This window comes from Sarcophilus harrisii, chromosome 5, assembly GCF_902635505.1.
Source record: "Sarcophilus harrisii chromosome 5, mSarHar1.11, whole genome shotgun sequence".
NCBI lineage: Eukaryota > Metazoa > Chordata > Mammalia > Dasyuromorphia > Dasyuridae > Sarcophilus > Sarcophilus harrisii.
This window is the reverse complement of record NC_045430.1, coordinates 52,460,233-52,484,415: the sequence shown is the minus strand read 5'-3', so window position 1 is coordinate 52,484,415 and position 24,183 is coordinate 52,460,233. Positions and strand designations below refer to the sequence as shown.

At 31.9% G+C, this 24,183-nt stretch overlaps 1 protein-coding gene and 1 long non-coding RNA gene across 13 annotated transcripts in view; both read left to right on the top strand.

Annotated features, from left to right (window-relative positions):
* NAV3 (neuron navigator 3) overlaps nucleotides 1-24,183 on the top strand; it is a 1,064,916-nt gene that overhangs the window by 440,562 nt on the left and 600,171 nt on the right. The window lies entirely within an intron of this gene.
* On the top strand, nucleotides 12,587-23,066 carry LOC116419269. The gene is made up of 2 exons (XR_004229527.1): nucleotides 12,587-17,353; nucleotides 22,981-23,066. It is a non-coding gene; the product is annotated as an uncharacterized LOC116419269 (long non-coding RNA).

Genomic DNA, 24,183 nt, shown 5'->3' with positions numbered 1-24,183 from the left:
TTAATATTGATGATTTACGTGGTCTTAATATATAAGATCTTGAGGAAAGGGATATTAAAAAAAAGTTTTTGAGTACTATGATCCTAATTATCTTTTCTATGAGAAAGCTACTAAAATAATTACTAATTCAACTACTCAAAATGGAAAACTCATTCTAAAAAGAATTAGAAATGTGACTGTCTTTGAAGTGAATCATGAAAGATCTGTGCTTATTGTTATGTGAGAATTTCCCAGTAGACACATAACCCCACATAATGGATATTTTTTAGATGGTTGCCTAGGACTTAGATTAAATGATTTGCCTATGGTCACACAACTCATGTCAGAGGAAGGATCTGAATTTAAATCCAACACTTTAACTGATATAATATGTTGCCTTTGTATACAAATTAGATTTGGCTAATTATTTTATGTGAATGAATGAGAATTATTGTTTAAAGTATAGATATAGACTTCAACATAATTAGTATCTTAATGTATTTTGATTTTTTATGATTTGGAGCTATTTTAAATATCACTGTTCAAATAAAGTAAATTATGTGCTTAAGACAACACACCAAAATGTAGAAGTAATCAAATAGGAGCAGGTGGTAGAGTGGTCAGGTGGGATTTGACCATTGTAAAAATGTGTTCATTTAAAGTCATTAAATATGCAATTAATGTCATGAGTCATGGTTTGACAATTCAATTACAGCATATGACTTATTCACGTAAATTGCATCTGTTATTGCTAGTTTAATAGGGGATATATCTTACAGTTGAGGTATGATTGGCATTTTCATGACAAAATAGCTGCACAGATGGTATGATTTGGCCTAATCTCTGGAAAAAGTAGCACATTCCCATTTCCCATATGGAGATACCTGTAGATAATAGAAAACCGTATTTTTCTTGTGTCCATAGAAATTGAAGCAATCCTTCTGATTAGTAATAAAGCGGCCTGTATCTTATCACTTGCTTTTCACTTAAATGCCATTAAAATAGTTTGTTTTAAAAACATGATGATGGGATCTGTTTAATTAAAATGAATTTTGGTTTTCAGGCATTTACTGGAAAAAAATCTTTGCCTTGTGATGACAATTTTCTTCTTATTCCTGTTTATTTTTTTTATAAGGGAAATTGGTACACATGAGTTTTCTTTTTCAGTCTATCCCACCTTCAGATTAAATTATACCATATCTCTTATAATATTCTGTCCTATTGTATTGTTCCATGTTGCAATAACATGCATATCATACCATATGCCATACTGTATATCATATATCATATCATATCATATGCCACATCATATCATCTATAGAAATTTCATATCCCAATCAAATATGAGTTTTTTCAAAGCAACATTTTTTTTGTTTGATATTTAATTGTTAAAACTTGTCAGAGCCTTCCAGATACTGCGTTTTATGAATATGCATTAAACACTTATTGAATTCATTCCATTTGTTAAAAATCCAAAGTATTTATATATTATATAATTGCTTAATTTTCTGTGCTGTTACCCTTTCCTGAAAAAGGAAGTCCTCATTTTTTCTTCTGTCCTACTTTGTAGACATGCACAGAGTTTGTACATTATTATTATTTATCATTGTATCTGTGCATGTGTTTGAAGGATGTACATGTCATGAAATGATCCTCATGGTACATTCAGATATAAATAACAGGCTAGATATCAATGAATAAGAAGGAATGAAAATGGATTTCCTCTGCTCCCTTAGAATTGCAAAGTAAATATGTTCCTTTTACTTTTTTTATGTGATAGGAGGAATATTTGTTTAAGAATTTTTCTTCAAAGCCTCATTGGAAGTCTTGTATGATAATTGCAGAGTCCACTTCTTATAATAGCTTTCCATTGTTCTCGAAGTATATTAATTATTTTTTGTAAAGTGTGTGAATCAAGTGAGATCATATTATTATGTAACTGAGAGATTCACTTTTCTGATTTGCAACCAAAGTTTCTGAAAAATTTAGAAATAATTATATTTAACCAGAAGAAAAGATATTCTGTAATTCTTTTTTTTCAAAGGAATTTCAATGTCCAAAGCAAAGTTTCTTCATATTCAAGATGTATATTTCAACAGAGTATGACTATTTAAATATCCTTTGGAATTCACAGAATTTTTTCCCCCAATTGCATTTGCATTTTTTTTTCTTGAGTTGCCTATTGTTTCTACTTCCTCCTACTCTATACAATGAGCCATATGCCATCTTCTGGTCATTCTAAGGATTGTTGAATGCTAAAGACTACTTTCACAGACCAAGGTGGAGGGTGGAATGAATTTAGGTTTTCTAAAAGTTGTTTTGGGGGCAACAATGATCTTTTGCAATGACACTTCCAGAATTAGTGGTAGCATAGATAGATTTAGTGCTTACATAGTTCTGTTAATATAGTAGATGCTTATTAATGTCAGGAAGACCAAAGAATAATTTCCAGATCTGTCACCTAGAAAAACTCATCTAATCCCTGGAAATATAGTTGCCTCATTGTAAAATGGGAATAATAATAACACTACCTAAAATAGTGGACCTTGGAGCCAGTCCTAGAAGCAAGAAAACTGGGCATAAAGTTTGGCATCAAACATGTCATTTGACTTCTTTGACAACTTTCTAGGACCCTCACTGACAAAGAAATTACCAACTTGAAATGGGAAATTTCTATTTGGAAAAACTCCATCTCAATGCCATCCAAGGCCAGTCCTTTTCCTTAACTTTTAAGATTGTTGCAAGAATCAGAATGAATGTAAATATGATCATATTCTATATGTACTCTATTAATATTATATAAATTATTAATATGATATACATATACACAATGTACACACATAGGTCTGTGTATTTTTATATACACATTCATATGTGTTTATATACATAAATCCAGATGTACAGGTATATGTATGTATGTAACAAATATGTTACACTGCTACTGTATACATTTATTATATATTTTAGGTAAATTTATTTACATATATATATAATATATAGTCATAGAGAAAATTTTGAAATATTTTTAATGCTCTATAAGTGCCAGAAAACATGTAGAATGTTAATTTCATTTGAAATTGTTCTTTTAAAGGATTTTTTAAAACTGATGATGTATGTTAAGGATGATTCATATATCTAGATCTGGAAAGTTTTTCTACTTAACTTCTGCTATTTTACAAATGAGGAGAATTAAGGAATAAGGAGCTCAAGTGGCTTGTATGATGTTAATGCAAAAAGTTGTTTCAAAGGTAGAATATGAAGCCAAGATTTTTGACTCTAATGTTATATACTGCCTGTGAGATTTGGCTCGAGCTTGCTCCAGCTATCTGCCTTTACATTTTTAAGTGAGTTGTTAATGTATGTTTGCCTCAGTTTCCTCAATTATAAAATGAGGTGGAAATGGATACCATTCCAGTATCTCTTCCAAGAAAACCTCAAATGGTGTCTCAAAGAATCAAATGTCACTAAAACATTTGAACAACCACGATATAATTATATTGCAGTTTTAAGTTTAGAAAGTGATTCACAGTTATCTCATTTGATTATTACAATAATCCTGGGAGATAAGTACTATTATGACTTCTATTTTATAGTTGAGAAACCTGAGGCAAACAGTAAATAACTTAACCAACTTCACATTACTTATGCAGCTTCATGTGGCTAGTAAGCATATGAGGAAAACTTTGAACTCAGATCTTCCTGACTCCAAGTCCTAGGCTATCTGCTGGTCAGCTATCCTGCCCCAGCTATCTGGAATTATCCTCTTCTCATAAGATTTAGAGATAGGAACCAACTTGGAAAATGGGACTTGGAGTGGTGACATAATTTTTCTCATAGGTAGCAAATAGCTTAGCAGAGGTTGAATTTATGTCTTTGCTTTGTAAATATAGTCCCCTTATTTCCTCCAGTTACCTCCTTCACAGTTCATTACACAGAATCATAACAGTTTAGATTTACAAGTGAAAGGGACTTTATGCCTTTTATACTCTTAACACTCTCATTTTAAAATAAAAGAAACTGAGGTTAAGAAACTTGCTCACACAGGACCAGGAGATCATTATATACTTCAACAACAATACTATATGATGACCAGTTCTGATGGACCTGGCCATCCTCAGCAATGAGATCAACCAAATCATTTCCAATGGAGCAGTGATGAACTGAACCAGCTACGCCCAGAGAAAGAACAATCCCTATATTTATGCCCACCTGCATTTTTGATTTCCTTCACAAGCTAATTGTACAATATTTCAGAGTCTGATTCTTTTTGTACAGCAAAATAACAGTTTGGTCATGTATACTTATTGTGTATCTAATTTATATTTTAATATATTTAACATCTTCTGGTCATCCTGCCATCTGGGGGAGGGGGTGGAGGGAGGGAGGGGAAGAATTGGAACAAGAGGTTTGGCAATTGTTAATGCTGTAAAGTTACCCATGCATATAACTTGTAAATAAAAGGCTATTAAATTTAAAAAAAATTAATTAATTAATTAAAATTAAAAATAAAAAAAAAGAAACTCGCTCACAGTTTTATGAAAAATAAGTATTAGAAGCAGATTCTGATTTCACATAATCTAACTATAAAAAACATTGATTATTCCCATAGAACAACAAACTGCACCACATCCTTTGTACTTCAGCTCTTTTAATCTGTTTTCTCCACTTGCTTCTCTCTTCTTCCAGTCAATTTCTGTGTCACACAAGTTCAACTCAGTGCCTGCCATGGAGCAATGAACCCTTGTAGATTGTTTACCAGTTGATCTATCCTATTTCTTGCTTCTCCTTCCTCTACTCCAAATCTCCAGTGCTATAGACTTTATGCAAGTCACTTAACCCTGTCTGCCTCTATTTCCTTGTGTGTAAAATAAGCTGGAGAAACATGATGGAAATAACTGAAAAAGAACAACTAGAGGGCTTCAGCCATCCCTTAGGATATCTGCGGATGTTGCCTTAATTTCAGCTTCATCTCAAATATTGGTATTTGCTCATATGAATTGTAAGGGCTGAATTTAAAGAAATCTAGCAAGTTGAGATACTTTTTTCTTGGTCAAGTTCCATGGTTAAAGATATCCAGGAGACATAAGAAGAGTGATAGACTCCTTAAACAATACTATATAGCAAGTCATTTAAATGGTCCATGCATGGAGGAGACTTCCTCCTCTTTTTCCAATATCCCTTTCACCTAAACTACGTCATTTTATCTTCCTATTATAACCATTTCTCTTGAATGAGGTTGGCATTGTAGTATCCATTTAGTGAATCTGAACTCTAGCCTTCTTCCTGATGGCAGATATTTAGGGAAATTAGCTCAGAGAATACCTGGCTTTAGCCTAGTTTTAATATGGAAGTCCAAGTTTTCTGTATGTTGGATAAAATTTTGAATTTACTAATAAATAAATATGAAATGACTAAAATGTCACCTTATTGGCTCAATACCCACAGGATTGAATTAGAAATTTTTTGGTTGTATATTTCAAGGGTTTGTTCTAAATGTTGTCTTGAATTATGTCTTCTTAATGTAGAATCCTTGAACAACCATTTATGTATATGTGTGTATGTACATATATATACACCCTAAAATATAATTTGTATTAAATTGATCACCTTTGTAATCCTATATATTTTATACATTAAAAACAACAGCATTACTCTGAGAAGAACATTAAACTGAGAATAGCTCAGTAATCCAAAAAAGTTTAAGAACTTCTGGCTTGAGTGTTCCATTTTAAAATGTTATAAGTCTACCTAAATTAGTGCAGTCTAAACATTATAAATATTACCTTTCAGGTATGATATATTTGCACATAGATTATAGATATTTCTTTGTCACAATTCAACATGAAGCAACATGATATAAGCAGGGGAAATGTTGGATATGGAGTTAGAAGAGACTTAGGTTTGAATGCCACTTCTGTTATTTATTTTCCATATGACCATGGAAAAATGTTAACTTCAATTTTTGTGTTGTAAAATAGAGATGATGATGGGGTAATATCTACTTCAAAGGTTATCCTAAGGACCAAATGAAATGATATATGAATACAATATCTTGAAAATAGAGAGGATGATAGGGGTAATACCTGCTTCAAAGGTTATCCTAAGGACCAAATGAAATGATATATGAATACAAAATCTTGAAAACAAAGTGTTCCAAAAATCTTAGGGCAATTTGGGGCCACCTTGTCTAAATAACAACTTTTTGATGCTCACTTTCCTAATACTTAATCAATTAGACTTCTCCAGCTCATTTTGCAGATGAGAAAATTGAGGCAAATAGGGTTAAGTGACTTTCTAGGATCACATAATGGAACCATATTTGAACTTGAGAAGATGAGTCTTGTGGATTCTAAGCCACTGTACCAGTTAGGTGTCCGGTGATAAAGAGAGAATAAATTCTGAATTTGAGAAACATGTAATATGTAATTATGTATCTGAAACAAAGGCGAAAGGACAACTGTGGTGAGAGGAGGGAAATATCTGACAAATCTTGATCCTTTATAGGTATTTTTTTCTGAGTTTCTTTGTTTAAAACATTTTGAGGAAGTCAGGTGGTGCAATGGATAGAGCAGTAGTCTTGAGTCAGGATAATCTGAGTCTCAGATAATAACTGTGATTTTAGGCAAATCACTTCACCACTTTGCCTCAGTTAACTCCTCTATAAAATTATTATATATAATATATAATAAAATATTATAATTTTAATAAATGGATAGAACCCCAGGAAATCTTGAATTGGATCTTGCCCCAAAACACTTCCTAAGGTCAGTCAATTCATCTCTCCATATCTAACAGGGTTTACATGAAGAATAAATAAACTAATATATGTAGAGTACCTTGAGAGCCATCACTCTGTCTATGGTAATGATGATTAAATAGAATGATGTTAATGTTATTGAGCTCATTGCTTTGGATAGGACTTCTAGTGACACATTACAAATTGTGACATCGTCTCAGCCTTTATGATTGGGTGTACATCCTCCCACATTTATTTTGTTGAAAGTGATTTTTCACAAATATCATGTCAACTTTAAAAAGTCTTGAACTATTAATCTTAATATTTGGAGTTAGTCTTATCATATAGTATAGAATTAAAATATCCAAATTTGTTTATTTACTTATGTTTAAAATAATCAGTTTGCTTTGCCTAAAAGGACTATCAAATTGTTCACACCATTTGATCTAGTAGTGTTAACTACTGCGTCTATATACCAAACACATCATAAAAAAGGACAAAGGACCCAAATGTACAAAAAATTTTGTAGCAGCCCTTTTTTGAGTGGATGCTCATAATTGGGGAACGATTAAATAAGTTATGGAATATGAATGATATGGAATTTTATTGTTCTATAACATAAGACCAACAGGATGATTTTAGAGAGGCCTGGATAGACTTACATGAACTGATGCTGAGTGATTCGAGTAGAACCAAGAGAACTTCATGCATAGCACAACAAGTTTATATCAGGATCAGGTCTAATGGATCTCACTCTTTTTACAATATGGTAATTCAGGCCAATTCCTATGGTCTTGTGATAGAGAGAGCCATTTGCACTGAGAGAGAGAACTGTAAAGACTGAATGTGCATTACAACATAGTATTTTCACTTTTTATGTTGTTTTTGTTTTTTCTTTCTCATTTTTCCTTTTTGATATGATTTTTCGTTTATAGCATGATAATTGTAGAATTATTTATAGAAGAATTGCACATGTTTAACTTATATTGGATTACTTGCTGTCTAAGGGAAGGGGTAGAGGGAAAGGAGGGAGAAAATTTTGGAACACAAGATTTTGCAAAGGTATGTATTGAAAACTATCTTTGCATGTATTTTGAAAATAAAAAAGCTATTATTAAATAATAAAATAAAATAATGAGTTTACTTGAATGTTCTCCATGAGTAAATTCAGGCTCCTGTGAGAACTCTCATCCTGCTGTTAAATCATTTTCATTATTTCTGACTCTTTGTGATATTGTTTGGTAGTTTTCTTTACAAAGATGCTAGACTTGGTTGTCATTTTCTTCTCTGGTTCATTTTTTCAGATGAGAAAGCTGAGGGCCAACAGGATAAAGTGACTTGTCCAAAGCTGGTTAGCTTCTGAATCTGAATTTGAACTTAGGTCTTCCTGGCTCCAAGACCATAATTCTATCTGTGCAGCTGTCTGAATCCTAAATAGGCATAATAAGAAAGGGAAGGGAACAGACATTTTCCTGGGCAAATCTGTTAACCTTATTTGCCTTAGTTCCTCATCTGTACAAAGGCCTATAAAGGAAATAGAAAATGACCCATATATCTTTGCTAAGAAAATTTCAAATGGGGTCATGAAAGGTCCAATATGTGATTGAAAAACTACTGAATAAAATTTTGCGCCAAGCACTTTGTTAAGTACTTTACAAATAGTTTCTCATTTAAATAACCTCAAAATCTTGGTAGATAGAAGTTGTTATCTCTCTTTTGCAAATGAAAAAACTGAGATAGATAGAAATTTATTGCTTTACTCAGGACCACATAGGTAGTAAATGTTTGAAATAGCATTTGAATTTAGCCCTTTTGGCATAGGTAGACCGTGCAGTGTTAAGAGCATCAGCCCTGGAGTCAAATGTGGCCCCAGACATTTTGCTGCCAAGTCATTCAACCTTGTTTGCCTCCACAAAAAACAAATCAAATCAAAACAAAACAAAACAGAAACAAAAACAAACAAACAAATAAAAAGAAAAAGGAAGAATGGCCTTCATAGGTCCAGGCCCAGAGTTCTAGTTACCCTGCTATCTACCTCATCTACCTCAACTAACTGTTTTGTTGTATAATGCAACTTTAGGTTCATAAAATGCTCAAAGTTATGCTCTTTGAAGATTGCAAAGTTGTAATTTGAATCTGGATCTTTAGACTGTAAACCTGGTCCTTTTTCTAGTATATTGAAAAAGTTTTTGTTTCTACCAGTTTTTTTTCTTCTCATATGATTTCATAGAATTAAAGAACTCACAGTTCAGAAAGTCCTTTTATCGATGTGAATTGACATCTTTTCTGCAAAAATGGGAAGAGAACAGACATTTTCCTGCACAAATCAGGTAACTCTATTTACCTTAGTTCCTCATTTGTAAGAAGGAGCTTGTAAAGAAAATACAGAGACTATGTATTAGAGATAGTACTTCAGCTCAGATCTGATTGAGCACTGCTTTCTATTTGTTATAACATGCCCCCTCTCAACCAAAGTAATTCTCACCTACTCCCTCTGCCTGTTAGAAACAGATGACATACATAAAATACTTTGCAAACTTTAAGGCAGTATACAAATTCTAGTTATTTTCATATTGTATACCCAAATGGTTCTGTGACTTTAGGCAAGTAGTAATATAATGCAATATGTATTAGCAATATAGTAATAATAGTAACATGGTTCCCAATCTATCCTTGTTTATCACTATTGCTCAAGTACTTTGATAAATTCATCCCACATGCTTCAAACAATGCTTTAATTACTATCTTCTCATATCATAAAGAAACAAAGGTCCATGGGGTGAAATGAAATTTTAAAAATGTATTTAGGTATCAATGTCTTAAATATTGGGACTTAGGTTGCATCATGGATAGATAGAATGCCAGAGCTGGGATTAGGAAAACCTAAATTCAAATCTAGCCATAAGCACTTGTAGTAGCTATGAATTCCTGGTTAAGTCACTTAAGCATATTGGATTGAGTTTCTTTATCTATAGAAAGAATTCAAGAAAAAAAAATGGTAAACTACTCCAATATCTTTGTCAAGAAAATCTCAAATGGGGTCATTCTATGAAACTGAATTCTTCTCACCCCTTATTCTTCTTCTCTTTCACTGAAATGATACTTTTTAAATATTCTTTTTGTTTGCACATTAGAAATTTGCTTCAATGCCAAAGAACAAGAAGTCATCATGGATCTTATAATTAGAATGGGGAAAGTATATTGGGAGTTATCCAATCCCAATCTTTTTATTCAAATAAGGAGATTGTGATCCAGCACCACACAAGTAGTAGGATTCAAACCCAATTCCTGAAAGTCTAAATATAAAACTTTTTTCTCGGTGTTTCTAATATAAAAGATTTTTAATCTTAGAAAATTGGGGATACTCGGAAGTTAAATGAGTTGCCCATAGATTATATAAAATTAGCATGTGCCAGAGACATACATGAGCATAGGACTCCTAAACATCAAGATAAGCCTTTTAGCAGCTCTACCGTGTTAACTCTCATGTTACACACTATACAATATTCTACACATAGCGCTTTTGGAAGAGATAAATGGTCTTTTTATTTATGTAGTGCTGAATTCCTGAAATGGAAATTGGCCTGCTGAAGTTGCTGTTTGAACTTTCCAAATGCTCAAGTAAATTTTGAAAGCAGAACATTGAAGCAGAATTAATTTTCAACTACTGATTTTTCCTAGATTACATTCTGAGCATTAGTTACCTGTTTGAAGTTTTAAAATAATTAAAAATTCGAGTGCATTGCATCTGGCCAGTACTGTGGATTAAAGGCAGGTGGAGGGAAGGCTGAGTGAGATTTTGGATCTGTCCATCATTATGTTTGTGATGGTACATACTCATCTGGCCTCATTGCGCTATTGTTCTCCTTTGCTATCTAGATGTTAAGGTGATTTATGACTTGTATCATTTCCCAAACAGATGCTATGAAATTAATTTTAAAGCACTTAGAAAGGGCAGACTAAACAATTCTTATTTAATAAGTAGGTGGGACCAGCATTCAAAGAGAAAAAAAAAAGAAATTGTCATATTGTAAAGAATTTTTGATTTTCAAGGTAGTATTTATTAAACAACTCATATATGTGAAGTATATTAAGTACTGGAAACAGTCCCTGCCTCCAAAAAAACTTTAATCATATTAGAAAACTTTAATCATACTAGAAAAGATAGTATATATACATGAGTAAATGTAAAATACATGGGAAATAAGTACAATATAATATCAAAAGTGGGTCACTGAGAAGTAAGGAATCAGGAAAAGTTTGATGAAGCTCTGAAGGCTGCTCAGGATCTGAAGAAGCAGAGATAGAAAGGGATGCATTTCAGACACTATAATATAACTCAAACTGGATGTCTAGTATATACATTAGACAAAATGTGTCCCAAACTAAACCTATAATCTTTATCTCCAAATACTTTTCAATGTCTATCATTTTCACCATCCTACCAAGAACCGAGGTTTACAACTTAGGTGTCATCCTCAACTCCCCCCCCCCCCAAATGCTCACTAATTCTCACAGTAATTTGAAATAAAGAACATTTTGTGTTTTCTGGAAATTCTTTAGTTTGGGAAATAATTGATATTTTTGAATAGACATGGTATCAAGGAAAATAATGGAATTTTCAGAGTTTCTAAGAAAGTGTCAGTCTTCAAATTGAAAACTGTTTAGAAAATAAGCTCTTTTGATATCTTTTCATTGCTTTGCATCAGAAATTGTCAGTGGAAGCCCTAGAGAACTCCTCTGGTCCTCATTGCTTATAATGAGGTTCAACAGAGTCTTCAGTGTTGGAGGCAAGGTTTTGACTTGTGGCCTCTGCCCTGAATGAAATACACCAGCCCTCTGAGAAATTCCCAGTCTTCATTTGTTATTCTAGTCATATTTTCTTGTTCCTGGCTTTGGAGAAAAGGGATAGCTTTAGAAGCATCCTGTAGCATATCTTTCCCTTCCTCCCTTTGCTCCAAGAATATAGGAGAAGGACTAAGAACCCAGCATACTTAATAAAAAAGTTTGTGAAGAAGAGGGGAGGGGAGAGGGAGAAGGAAAGGAAGGCGAGAGAGAAGAAAAAGGAGAAAGAGAGGAAGTAGAAGGAGGAGGAAGAAGAAAGAGATGGAGGGAGAGGAGGAGAAGGGGAGGAGAAAGGGGAAAGAAAGATAATAATAGCTCAAGTTTATATAGTGCGTCAGATTTTTTAAAGCAAGATATAATACACATACATGCAGAGAATATGTATTAATGTGTATATATTAGAGCTTCAAAATAACTCAGTAAAATAGATGTCATTAATATATGTGTGCATATTTATATAAAGAAACTGAGAATGAAATCCTTAGTGATTTGCCCAAAGTCAAAAAGTTGGTTAAGTATTTGAGACAAAATTTGAATCTTTCTGAATCCAAATTCAGCACTTTATATACTATGTCACCTAGCTATATGCATGCATGTGTAAAGTATATATATGTACAAATATGTGTATGTATACATATATACATATAAATACACACACCCAAATGTCATATCCATATATGTGTGTGTGTATGTGTATATACACACACATTTAATATAAATTAATGTGAAAATAGCTAGAAGACAGAGTTCAAATATAGCCTCAGACAGTTGTTAACTGGGTAATCTTGTAAAAGTCACAATTCTGCTTGCCTCACCTTCCTCATCTGTAAAATTAGTTGTAAAAGGAAAATGACTGAACAACAAAAGCAAAAGACTAAGACAGAATTTGAAACCAAACTTCTTGATTCTGCTAAGCACTTAACAGTGGTACCTAGTTATGTTTGTGTGTACACATATATAATGCATTATATATGCATGTGTTTATGCATATATTTTGTTCATAGATATAGATATAAATTGTATATAATGTGACATCTTCTTACATAATATTATAAAATTATTTTTAGATGATATTGTTGAGTGTTTTCAAGTTAGGGGTTAGATTAGAAGAACTCTAAAGTCTTTTTTTAACTCTGATTCCATGAGATCACAACTTTATAAATCTTTATTTTCTTCCATGAGAAGAGAGATATTTCTTGTGTCATCTTTGTAGATACCCTTCTATGCCCTTCCAGTGTATTGATAGCAAATATTTAAATAGCATTTGCTTTGTGTTCATCACTGTCTTAAGTACTTTACAATTATCACATTTAATCTACACAATATGCTTGGGTAGTGGGTCCCATTAATATCCTCATTTTACATTTGAAGAAATTGAATCAAATAGAGGTTAAGTACTTTGCCCAGTTTCACAAAATTAGTGTTTTAAATCAAATTTAAATTTAGGTCTTCTCAATTCCATGCCTTATATTCTATCTACTCTTTCACTTTGCTGCCAACCATAGGGCCTGAAATTTTCATCATACTTATCATAGCTCTAATAATGATATTATATTCTGATGACCATTATAACAAGACATTTTCCATTGTTTGGATCCATATGTTAGTAGCCATTTTTATATCAACATGGATTAGGTAATTCAGACAACTTTGTAACATGTAACAGCGAAGCAGGTCTTAAGACAATGATACATGAGACTTTACATGTGTGTATTTGTGTAAGCTTTATGGTGTGGAAAGAAAGTTTGGAGAAGTCTGAAGGCTTGTGGACTGGTATAGGGTTCTAATATTGCACGATGAGTATCCTGGAGGAAATAAGAGGCAAGAGAAAATCAGCTGTTTTCAGGGATAAATGTATGGGTTTTGATATCAAAGGATTTGGACAATGAATGATAAGAATAAATAAAGGAGAAGATGGATAAAAGTAATTCCTTTAAGTCAAACTTTGTCTTCTTCACAAAGTTACCTTTATGGAGACTGGTTGGGTCCTCCTATTCCATGTCCAATATGCCTGCAAAGGAAGGGGATATACAAGAAGAGCTGCTGCTGAATCATGCCTCAGGATTATATACTGTGTAGGTAGAGTGATAAGAGTTTATGTCCATACACACTTATCCTAACATATGTAGAGATTTAATCTTTGAAATGCTAAATGGAAAAAAATATGAAGTCTATGATATTTATTGTTTCAATGCTGCCTTTAAACAGTATGTTACTGTTTTAAAAGGGCTTATATATCTGACAATGTAATAGAGAATATTGTATATGTTCTTATAATAGTCTTAAAATGATCTCATTCTAGCTAGTAGTTAAGTATATACATTATAGTTTAGAATTGTCACTTTCTTAATATAAGTATTTTAATGTATTGTCTATTTTTTTAAACTGATCTCTTTAAAAATGTTTATTTGCTTCTTTTTTGTTACCTAGATTGGAACTAAAATAGCCATTCATGGGTCCAATCTCACTAACAATTAAAATGGAAGTTCTGACCTGCTCCATTTCTTATCTGGGTCAGTTTGCCCCTCCTGAGACAGCTTCCTTGCTCTCCAGTCCTGGAGACTCATTATATTGGGAATAGAATTATTCAAACAGCTTAATGGAGTTTAGAATTCTCAAACTCAAATTATTCATTAATCATAGCCTTTTATCCTTGGTAGCAAGGATTACAGAATTGTGTCACCATACCCCATCACTGCATACTTAAAAACAGTATAATCAGTATTTTTTAATTGGCTAATGCTGAGAGAATGAAATAATGTCTGTCTTTCAGCAGTATTTTTTGGTTGTTTCAATTATACTTGATTTTTGTGACAGCATTTAGAGTTTTCTTAGCAAAGATACTAGAGTGGTTTGCCATGTCTTTCTCAAGATCACTTTACAATTGATGAAACTGAGGGAAAAAGGTTTAAGTTACAGCTAGTAAGTGTTTGAAGTCAGGTTTGTACTGTGGAAGTTGAGTCTTCTTGACTGTAACACTAGAACTCTATTCAGTACAACAGTTAACTGCCCTAGAGACCTAGATTTCATTTATTGATGAAAAGTAAGTTTGAAAATAAAATTTAAATCCTAATTAATCTAATATTTAAAGTCAATGTGATTTCACTACTGAAGTCTCTTTCTCCACTAACTGTTCTGTATCTTACAAGAGGATTTTTAAGGGAGCCCCCCTTAAGGCTGATGTGACCATAACCTTCTTCTTCCTTAGTCAGAATGGTCTTTGGACAATAGATAGTCTATTACTAGGGGTTTTTGTTTTTTTCTTAATTGGACCTACTAAAGGATTATCTCCATGTCCTGTTATAGATATCAGCAGATGACTATAGTGAATGAGGGGGGTTAGTTAATTTTGAAAATCTAATAATGTAATTAATTTCCCAATCCTGACTGAATATGGTGGTGATTTCCACGGAAATCAATTTGTATATTAAAAAATATACTAATGGAAAATTTTTAAACATTAGATTTTCCTATTTTGCTCAGGATAGGTCCCACAATTTAAATGGCAAGGAAAAAAGTATTCTTTCTTTTTTCCTTCTCAACATAGAAGTGATGCTTTTTAGTATTAAATATGGTGGCATCTGGAGAATTCCTGAATGAACAGATGAAACTTTGACTTTATAGTTCTGGCAACATTCACTTAACTCATGATGATATCAGTTCTTCATTTATTGAAATTAAAATTTAAAATGGAAAATGACAGATCCTTAGATAATTATTTTAGAACTATTAGTTCTAAGTTTCATAAGTAGGAAATCATCTGATTCAATTTTTCTTTGTTATAATGAATAGCCAGCAGGAATCCCCTTCTAGTGATTAAGAGTAACAGTACTTTCATTTTATATAAATGAAGAAACTGAGGCCCAAAGAGGTTGTCACTTGCCCTAGGCTAGTTAGAAAGCACCAATGTTAACATTCATGTTCAGAGTTTCCAAATCCAAATCAATTATTTCCATTGCATCATCCTGCCTCCTTCTTGCCCTATTAGTTTTTGTATTTTAAAGTGATTAGGAATATAGTAAGAATCTTATTTGAATAGGGCTTACCCTGAGAAGCATTAAGTAGTATTTGGGGATAAATGTATTTCCCCAAATGTTAATTCTTCAGCTTTAGAGAATTTTTTTTTTAACTATTCTTCATCCCAAATAGTTTCTGTATTTGTCACTGGTTTTATTCATGGTTCCTGGGACTACAGTGTACATATGTGATCAATGAAAGCTGACCTATATATGCAAATTATTACTATTGATAATTAAGCATAATTATATTTAATTAAATTAACAGAAATATAAATAGCAATTAAATCAATTTGTTTCTTATTTAGTTATAAGCTATAATTTTAAAACATTTCTACATTAAAAAGAAAAATATTGTCTATAACAATGAACTTATATTACATGTGCATATATACACAGATTTACATCTATATATTAGTATACTAAATTTAACTTGATTGAAACAATACTTTCCTACTTATCTACTTAACTTTTTGAATTTTCTTGTGTTTCTCTTCTGTAGATTTAATTACTTTTTTATTGTTAGTCTTTTCTTACTTTTCTACGTCCTCCCCCTCCAAAAAAATCTCTCTTATAACATATTATTACCAAGCAAAACAGATTTACTCACTTCCTGTGTTTGAAAGTGTGTTATCTCTGGCCCATCATGAATCTCTCAAAATGCAGGAATCAAACTTTATAATCACTTTGGAGTTATGACTTGTCATTGCAGTGAGAATTCTTAAAAACTCCAAAGTTATCCTTTTTTAAAAAAGCATATTATAGTTACTATAAAATTCAATCTCTGGTGTATTTATTCCACTTTGTATCAGTTAAATGCCCAAAATTTATGAACAATGGTTTTTACATTGTCGTTATAATTTTATTTTCAAAATGGTAGAGTATATATTAAAACACTCCTTGGTCCATTTAATATCTCCCAACATAACTCCTAAGTTTCAGTAGGGACTCCTTGATCACACTCATAGAACTGAACTTCTGTAATTTCTGATATTAGTATCATTTGAAAACCTAATAAAAGCCTAGTTTGGGCTAAGTAGCATGAATATAGAACTGAAGCCAAAAACGAATCTTTAAATTTGGTTATCCTGTGTTTTAGGGCAGCTAGGTGGCCTAGAAAATTGAGCACTGGTTTTGAAATCAGGAAAATTCATCTACTTACTCAGACACTTACTAGTTGTGTGACCCTAGGTAAGTCACTTAACTCTGCTTGACTGGGTTACTCATCTGTAAAGTAAGATGGAAAAATAAATGGCAAACCACTTTATTATGTTTGCCAAGGAGGCCCCAAAAGGGCTCATGAAGAGTTAGACATGACAAAAATGACAGCAAAAACTATGTGCTACTTTATAAAGACAGAAAAGTTAATTATGTTAAAGATACAGGCTGTGTGTGTGTGTGTGTATGTGTGTGTGTGTACTAGGAAGATGCTATATTACTGATGCATTCATAGATTTTATATCTAAGACTGAAGGATCTTTAGAGGCCTTTCTGTCCCCTTTATCTTTCATTTTAGGTAAAGAAAAAGAATCATGAACTTGTTAAGAGACTTGTCCAAATATATAAAAAGGTAAAATTTGAATTCAGATTTTCTTACTAAAAATCCATTTCTATTATTACTGTACTATTCTACCTTTCATTCATTTTTCTATTTGTAAATACCTCATTTTATCCGAGCCATTGATGGAGAAAGAGTGATCAAGGATTAACAAGCAGAAACCATCAGAAGCTTAAGTTTTCTAAAAAGTCATTAAGGAATTTGAAGATTGATGATATTGTGAGTCAAAAACACCATGACTATATGTTTAATCTCTTTTATATCTCTTATTATTCCTTTACTTTTCCTGGTACCCTTCCTGTTCTTATGTCTATTATTTTGTTATTATTTCCCATGTCTTCCTTCTCTTTTATATCTTTTTTTACCACAGAGATAAATTCTGGAGGCTAGAAAAAAATGTGAAAAGGCAAAATATGTTAACACCAAGGTCAACATTTTATTTTCTCTAAGCAGTAGAAATTATCCTGTACCTTCCTCATCATGAAAGAGGTTTCTTGTGCTCCTACCAGTGCATTAATAATGTATGAAATACTTATTATGTATTAACCAAAATAATAGTCTCCAAAGAAACAGACACTGGAGTTCCTGCTCTCAACTTCTAATCTTAAAAGGAAATGGAGAATAATAATGTGGAAAAAAACAAACAAATAAATTTGATCATTGGAGAATTCATTTAGTCCTTCCAAATAAATATAAAGGCATTTCAGTAATTTTTGTTCTGTTCTTTCAATTCTGTCTGACTCTTCATTTAGGGTTTGTTTGTCAAAGATAGTGGAATGATTTAGTTTCCTTCTCCAGCACATTTCACAGATGGGGAAACTAAAGCAAACAGGATTAAGTGACTTTTTCAGATTCACCTTGCCTAGTAAGTGCTTGAAGTGAGATTTGACTTCAAGGCCAGTGCCAATTAACTCTATCCACTATGCCAATTAGTTGTCCAATTAGGGTAATTAATTTAAAATGCAAAGTTAACAGGGTACATGGAAAAACTCTCCTCTTCTTTCAAACTTTATTCATGTACATATAATACTTGGGTTTAAGTTGCTGGAAAACTTCACGAAATATACTCATCCTGAGGCTTGTAGTCAGGAAGACTCTGTGTTCAAATACTTCCTTAGACATTTTCTAGATGTGAAGAAAGAAGTTAAAGAGGTAAATAGAATATTAGAAAAGTTAGATATGATAGATCTTTGGAGAAAACTGAATGGAGACAGAAAGGAATATACTTTCTTCTCAGCAGTTCATGGAACCTATACAAAAGTTGACCATATATCAAGACATAAAGACCTCAAATTCAAATGCAGAAAGGCAGAAATAGTCAATACATCTTTTTCAGATCACGATGCAATAAAAATCACATTCAATAAATAGCCAGGGGAAAATAGACCAAAAAGTAATTAGAAACTAAATAATCTTAATCTAAAGAATGATTGGGTGAAACAGCAAATCATAGCCACAATTAATAATTTCATCCAAGAGAATGGCAATAATGTGATGACATATCAAAATGTCTGGGATGCAACCAAAGCAGTAATAGGAGGAAATTTTATATTTCTAGAGACCTACTTACATAATATAGAGAAAGAGAAAATCAATGAATTAGGCTTGCAACTAAAAAAGCTAAAAAAAGAGCAAATTTTAAAACCCCAATCAAACACTAAACTTGAAATTCTAAAAATAAAAGGAGAGATTAATAAAATTGAAAGAAAAAAACTATTGAATTAATAAATAAAACAAAGAGTTGTTCTATGAAAAAACAAACAAAATAGATAAACCCTTGGTAAATTTGATTAGAAAAAAAAATGATTCATAAAAATTTATAATTCAAAGATAAAAATCATAAAGTCTCTGAGGTTCATCATGTTGTTACAATATGGGGAGGGAATGTGGGTAAAATAAAGATATATAAATATTGGCCAGAATTGTAAAATAGAGAAGAAACTTCCAAAAGCGGTGGCATGATAGAATGGAAAAGGAGGGATCTCCTTGAGTTTGGAGGAATTAGAAATGAAGAGCAGTCTTCAATGTCACTGAAGAAATGACATTAGAGTTGAAGCTTAAAACAAGAAGGGATATTCAAGTTTACATGGAGTAGGAGCAGAATACTATTGGGGAATTTGACCCATTTGTTTCAAATGTAGATTCTGTGAAAGGTAAAAGAAGAGGATAGAAGGCTATTGAAGTAGGATGGAAATAGGCTGTGAATGACTGTAAATTCAAGAGTCAGAGTTTGTTTTAGAAGAAATAGGTGACACAACATGTTGGGCTTGGAATCAAGAAGTCCTATCTTTGAATCTTGCCTCACTGACTTTTTACCACTGTGACCTTGTCTGGGCCAGCCAATTAAATGCTCAGCCTAAATTTCTTCTTCTATAAAATGCAGATAATAATATTAAGTACTATCCAAGATTAGTAGAAAAATAAAATGAGATAATATATGTTAAATGCTTTACAAATATTAATTAAATATTAACTGTTATCTTCGTCTGTAGCATCCAACAAGTAATATGGAGCCAATGAAGGTTTTTTTAACTTGATTTTATTTTTAATGTATAGGATCAAGCAAGCATTTCTATAACATTTCAATAAAAAGATATTACTGGAAACTGCATTTCTACTATGCACAACTTCCAATTCATTTCAAATATACAAAAAAATTATCAGCAAATTTGTTTTTTCCCCTTTCTGCCCTCCCATTCACCCACTTGATAGATGTTTACAATTAGACATAAATAATATGCATCCATATATACACATATATGTAAGTAAAATCATTATATATGTACCTGTATATATATGTTGTTTTTCTTGATGCATTCAGCATCTTTCTTTTTTTTTGTCCTGCATAATTAATTTGGGTATTTATAATAGACAAAATAACTTATTCAATCAAAGTTGTTCTTAAAATAAAAATACTATTACTGTATGCAAGGTTCTCTTCATTATTTTATGTAAGTCTTTTCATGTTCTTTTCATAGTAGTGTCCCATCACAATCATATACCACAACTAATTTAACCCTTCCTAGGCTGATAGGTATCCTTGTTATTTCCAGTTCTTTGACCCTATAAAGAAAACTGTTATAAACATTTTAGAATCTATAGATTGTTTTACCTTTCCCCAATGGAAATAGTTAAGGTTTTTTTTTTTTTTCTTTTTTAGTAGAAGACAAACGTTGTCAGGATTGTGTAAAAGGAAGATTTCTTTGTTAGTGATATGAAAGATGGATTGAAAAGTGGATACACTGGAAAGGGGGGAAATGAAATTTAAGACTTTTATAACAGCCTAGGCAAAAAATATAGCACCGGTAGTTCTTTAACAACTATTAAAATAAATTGTTTTCCAACTCTGTGATATTCCTCAAAATTTTAGTTCGATTCCATCTCTTTTCATTCATTCAATTAAATCATCTCCCTTCCCTCAAATGAGAACATATCCTAAATGAGATCTTAGCAAAGGGTTTATATGGTCTTTTTAAAAAAAATAATGTAACTTGATGCTTTGCAATGCTCAAATGTCAAAATGAATTAGACAAATACAAACCTAGCATAATCTTTTTTTTCCCACTCATATAGCCAGTTAACTGGAGAAGATATCATGATTCTTTATTACTCTTTAAAAAAAACCAACTTGCTTATGGTTTCTATTTTAGGGAAGCAGTGATCCAAAAAACAATAAATAAGATTACTCAATTAATCAATAAGCATTAAAATTGATTTCTACCTATGTGCAACTCATGCTGCTAAATCCTAGTGATGGAAGGACAAAAAATAAAATAATCAGTGACCTCAAAGAGCTTATATACTTTTATTACAAAATGTATTTTATTTTTAATCTGTAGAATAAAACATGTATATGCTTACATGTGTGTGTATATGTAAAATTATTATTTTATTCATAAGTTTTTTTTGTGGATGAAAATAGAGTCTTTTTTGATATGTCCTTTATAATTAGACTATAATAGTCAAAATAACTTATTTGCTCAAAATCATTCTTAATACTATATTGTTGTTACTATACAGTATTCCCTTGATTCTGAAGAGCTTAAATTGAAATTGAGAAAACAATGTTTGCAAGTATGATTCCATATAGAATACATGCAAAATGAATCTCAAGATAGTTTGGAGACAATTATGTAAACACCTTGAGTTCATGAGTGGCTTCATGAAAGGTGCTTTTGTGTAAAGCCTTAAAGGGAACTAGAATTTGTAAGAGACAATTATGAGAAGGGAATGCTTTCTAAGCATGGGAACAAATCAGAGGAAAGGCATGAGTGCAGGAGATAAAATATCTTGTATGCAGAAAAATGAATAGTCCAATATGATTGAAATATAAAGTATAAGTGGCACTACTGTGTATAGAAATATATTTCTATATACTGTGTATAGAAGTATTTTTCTATAAAGTATAGAAAAACTAGAACCATGATAAAGATCCAATTTTTAAAGAGCATTAAACATCAAAGAGACGACTTGCTATTTATTCCAAAAGAAACTCAAGAAGGGAAGCCCTGGAGCTTACTGGCTGAATGGGGAAGTAAGTGCTGTAATATGGTCAGAATTTTGCTTTAGGAAAACCATTCTGGTTGTTTGAAGAAGAATAAATTAGAGTCGACAGAGGCTAGAGCTTGGGACACCCCAAAAAAAAGTCTATTGTAGTAGTCCAGGGAAATGGTGGAAAGGATCTAACCTAACTAGATATATGTATGAGAAGACAGAAAGAAATGTATGTAAGAGATGTTGATTCAATGCAAGCAACAATATTGACAGTTAATTACATATGTGGGGTGAGTGAGGGTGAGAGTGAGAGGTTGCAAATCTGAGTGATATCAAAGTGGGTGTTTCCTTTGATATTAATATAGAAATTTGGAAGAAGGGTGGTTTGGGGGGGAAAATAGGATGAATTCTGTTTCTTACATTTTAAATTTGATATGTCACCAAGATTTCCAGATGAATGTCTAAGGCTGTAAGAATTAGAGGATGATGATGATGATGATAACACTTATATAACATTTTAAAAGTTCTCAAAGCACTTCACATATGCTATCATGTTTGATCTTCACAATAATCCTAAAAGGTAACTTTAGTAGGGTGCTAGAACCAGATTTTGAAAGAGCCAATTGATAAATTTTTCAGTGTGAGCATTTTCTATTTGGAAATCAGTAAATGCTATAAATTAAAGGTTAAGGGGCAACTTTAAGGTGGTTCAGTGGATAGAGCACTAGCCCTGAAGTCAGGAGGACCTGAGTTCAAATCAGACCTCAGACACAACGCTTCCTAGCTGTGTGACTCTGGGCAAGTCACTTAACTCCAATTGCCTCAGGGAAAAAAAATAAAGCTTAATTTATTGCTTTGTTAACTTTGTAGACATAAGAAAATGATGGCATGATGGAGGAAACACTAACACTAAATTATATTGTACATGCAGGTTTTTTTTTTTTTTTTTTTGCTTGTTTTTTAAGAAGAGATCTCAGAGGTCATACACTTCAATTTACATACAATTTCAATTTACAGATAAAAAACTGAGGCCCAAAGCTGTTAAATGACTTAGTCAAGGTCACAGAGGTAGTGATTACCAGATCCCTGGGATCTGAAAGCAAGTCTTCTAGCTCAAAATACATTGTTCTTTCAACTGAATATCAGCTAATCCAATTAGTTCAACTACATCCATGTTAATAATTGGATCCTAATCACCATGGAAGCAAAGTTTTAATGCCAAAAGTAAAATTTTTCTGTATTTTAGCTGACTTAAATTGCAGAAATATAAGGTTTTCCATTTGCAGTTATATTTTTGTATCTTTTGTTTTTACAATTGCTTTATTTCAAAATGTATTTCTCCTTCTCCCTAGCAACTAAGCAATTCCTCATGACAAATTACCAAAGAAAAGAGAATAACAAAACCAGTCATCACATCAGCCATGCCTGATTATCTGTATGTATATATGTATATATATATATATATATATATATATATGTGTGTGTGTGTGTGTGTATATATATATATATATATGCATGTGTGTATGTGTACATTTGTGTACAAAATTTCTTGTGATTGATTTATGTCGATAATATCCAACTATTCATAACCCTATTTTGAGTTTTCTTAGCAATAATACTGGAGTGATTTGACATTCATTCTCCAGCTCATTTTACAAGTAAGAAAATTGAGGCAAACAGGATTAAGTGATTTGCCCAGGTCACACAGCAAGTTAACTGCGTGAGGCAGCATTTAAAAATTGTATTTCCCCAGTTCTTTGCTGGGATAAAGCTTGATTCGGTATAAAAATTTTTAAATAATTTTTTAACATACACCCTTGTCAAACCTTGTCTTCCAAATGTTTTTCTCCCTAACTCCCTAATCCCCTTTCTCATACAGCAAACAATTTAATATAGGTTAAACATGTGCAATTCTTCTAAACACATTTTCCCAATATAATTTTCCAGTGTTTGATCTTTTATTGTATTTATGAAAGACAGGATTAAACAAATTTTAACCAATAAGAAAATTTAAATGAGAGGCAGTATGTCACATTAGATAGAAAACTAGACTCAGATCCAGAAAGATTTGCATCTCTGACAGATACTAGCCATGTGATCCTAGATTAGTTATTTAAGGTCATATTATTCTTGAGATCTCTTAAAAAATATAAATTGAAAAGAAAGTTTAAATCTGTATTGATGATGGAATTTTCTTCACTTTGGATTTCTTCCTAACAGTGGGATCACTGGGTACCTTAGAAAATTTCTTCTAATAAAAAAGAAATGGGATTACAATGTATTTATTTTTCATATATATATTTAAAGAGAAAAAAAGTTCCTTTCTAGGGAGCTATATATAAGACTGCACTAATTATTGATTATCTTCAAAGAAAAGTTCTTTTTCCATTAACTTTTGTTTCTGTAACACAGGGTACCTCATCAATACACTAGACACATGTGGTCTGAATATTCAATTTTTCTGAAATAGCCATTTTTGCTTCATTTTCTGCATTTTTTCCCTCTCTTCACAATATGCCATTTTTGCTGAAAATAAATTTCAAATTTGGTTAGTA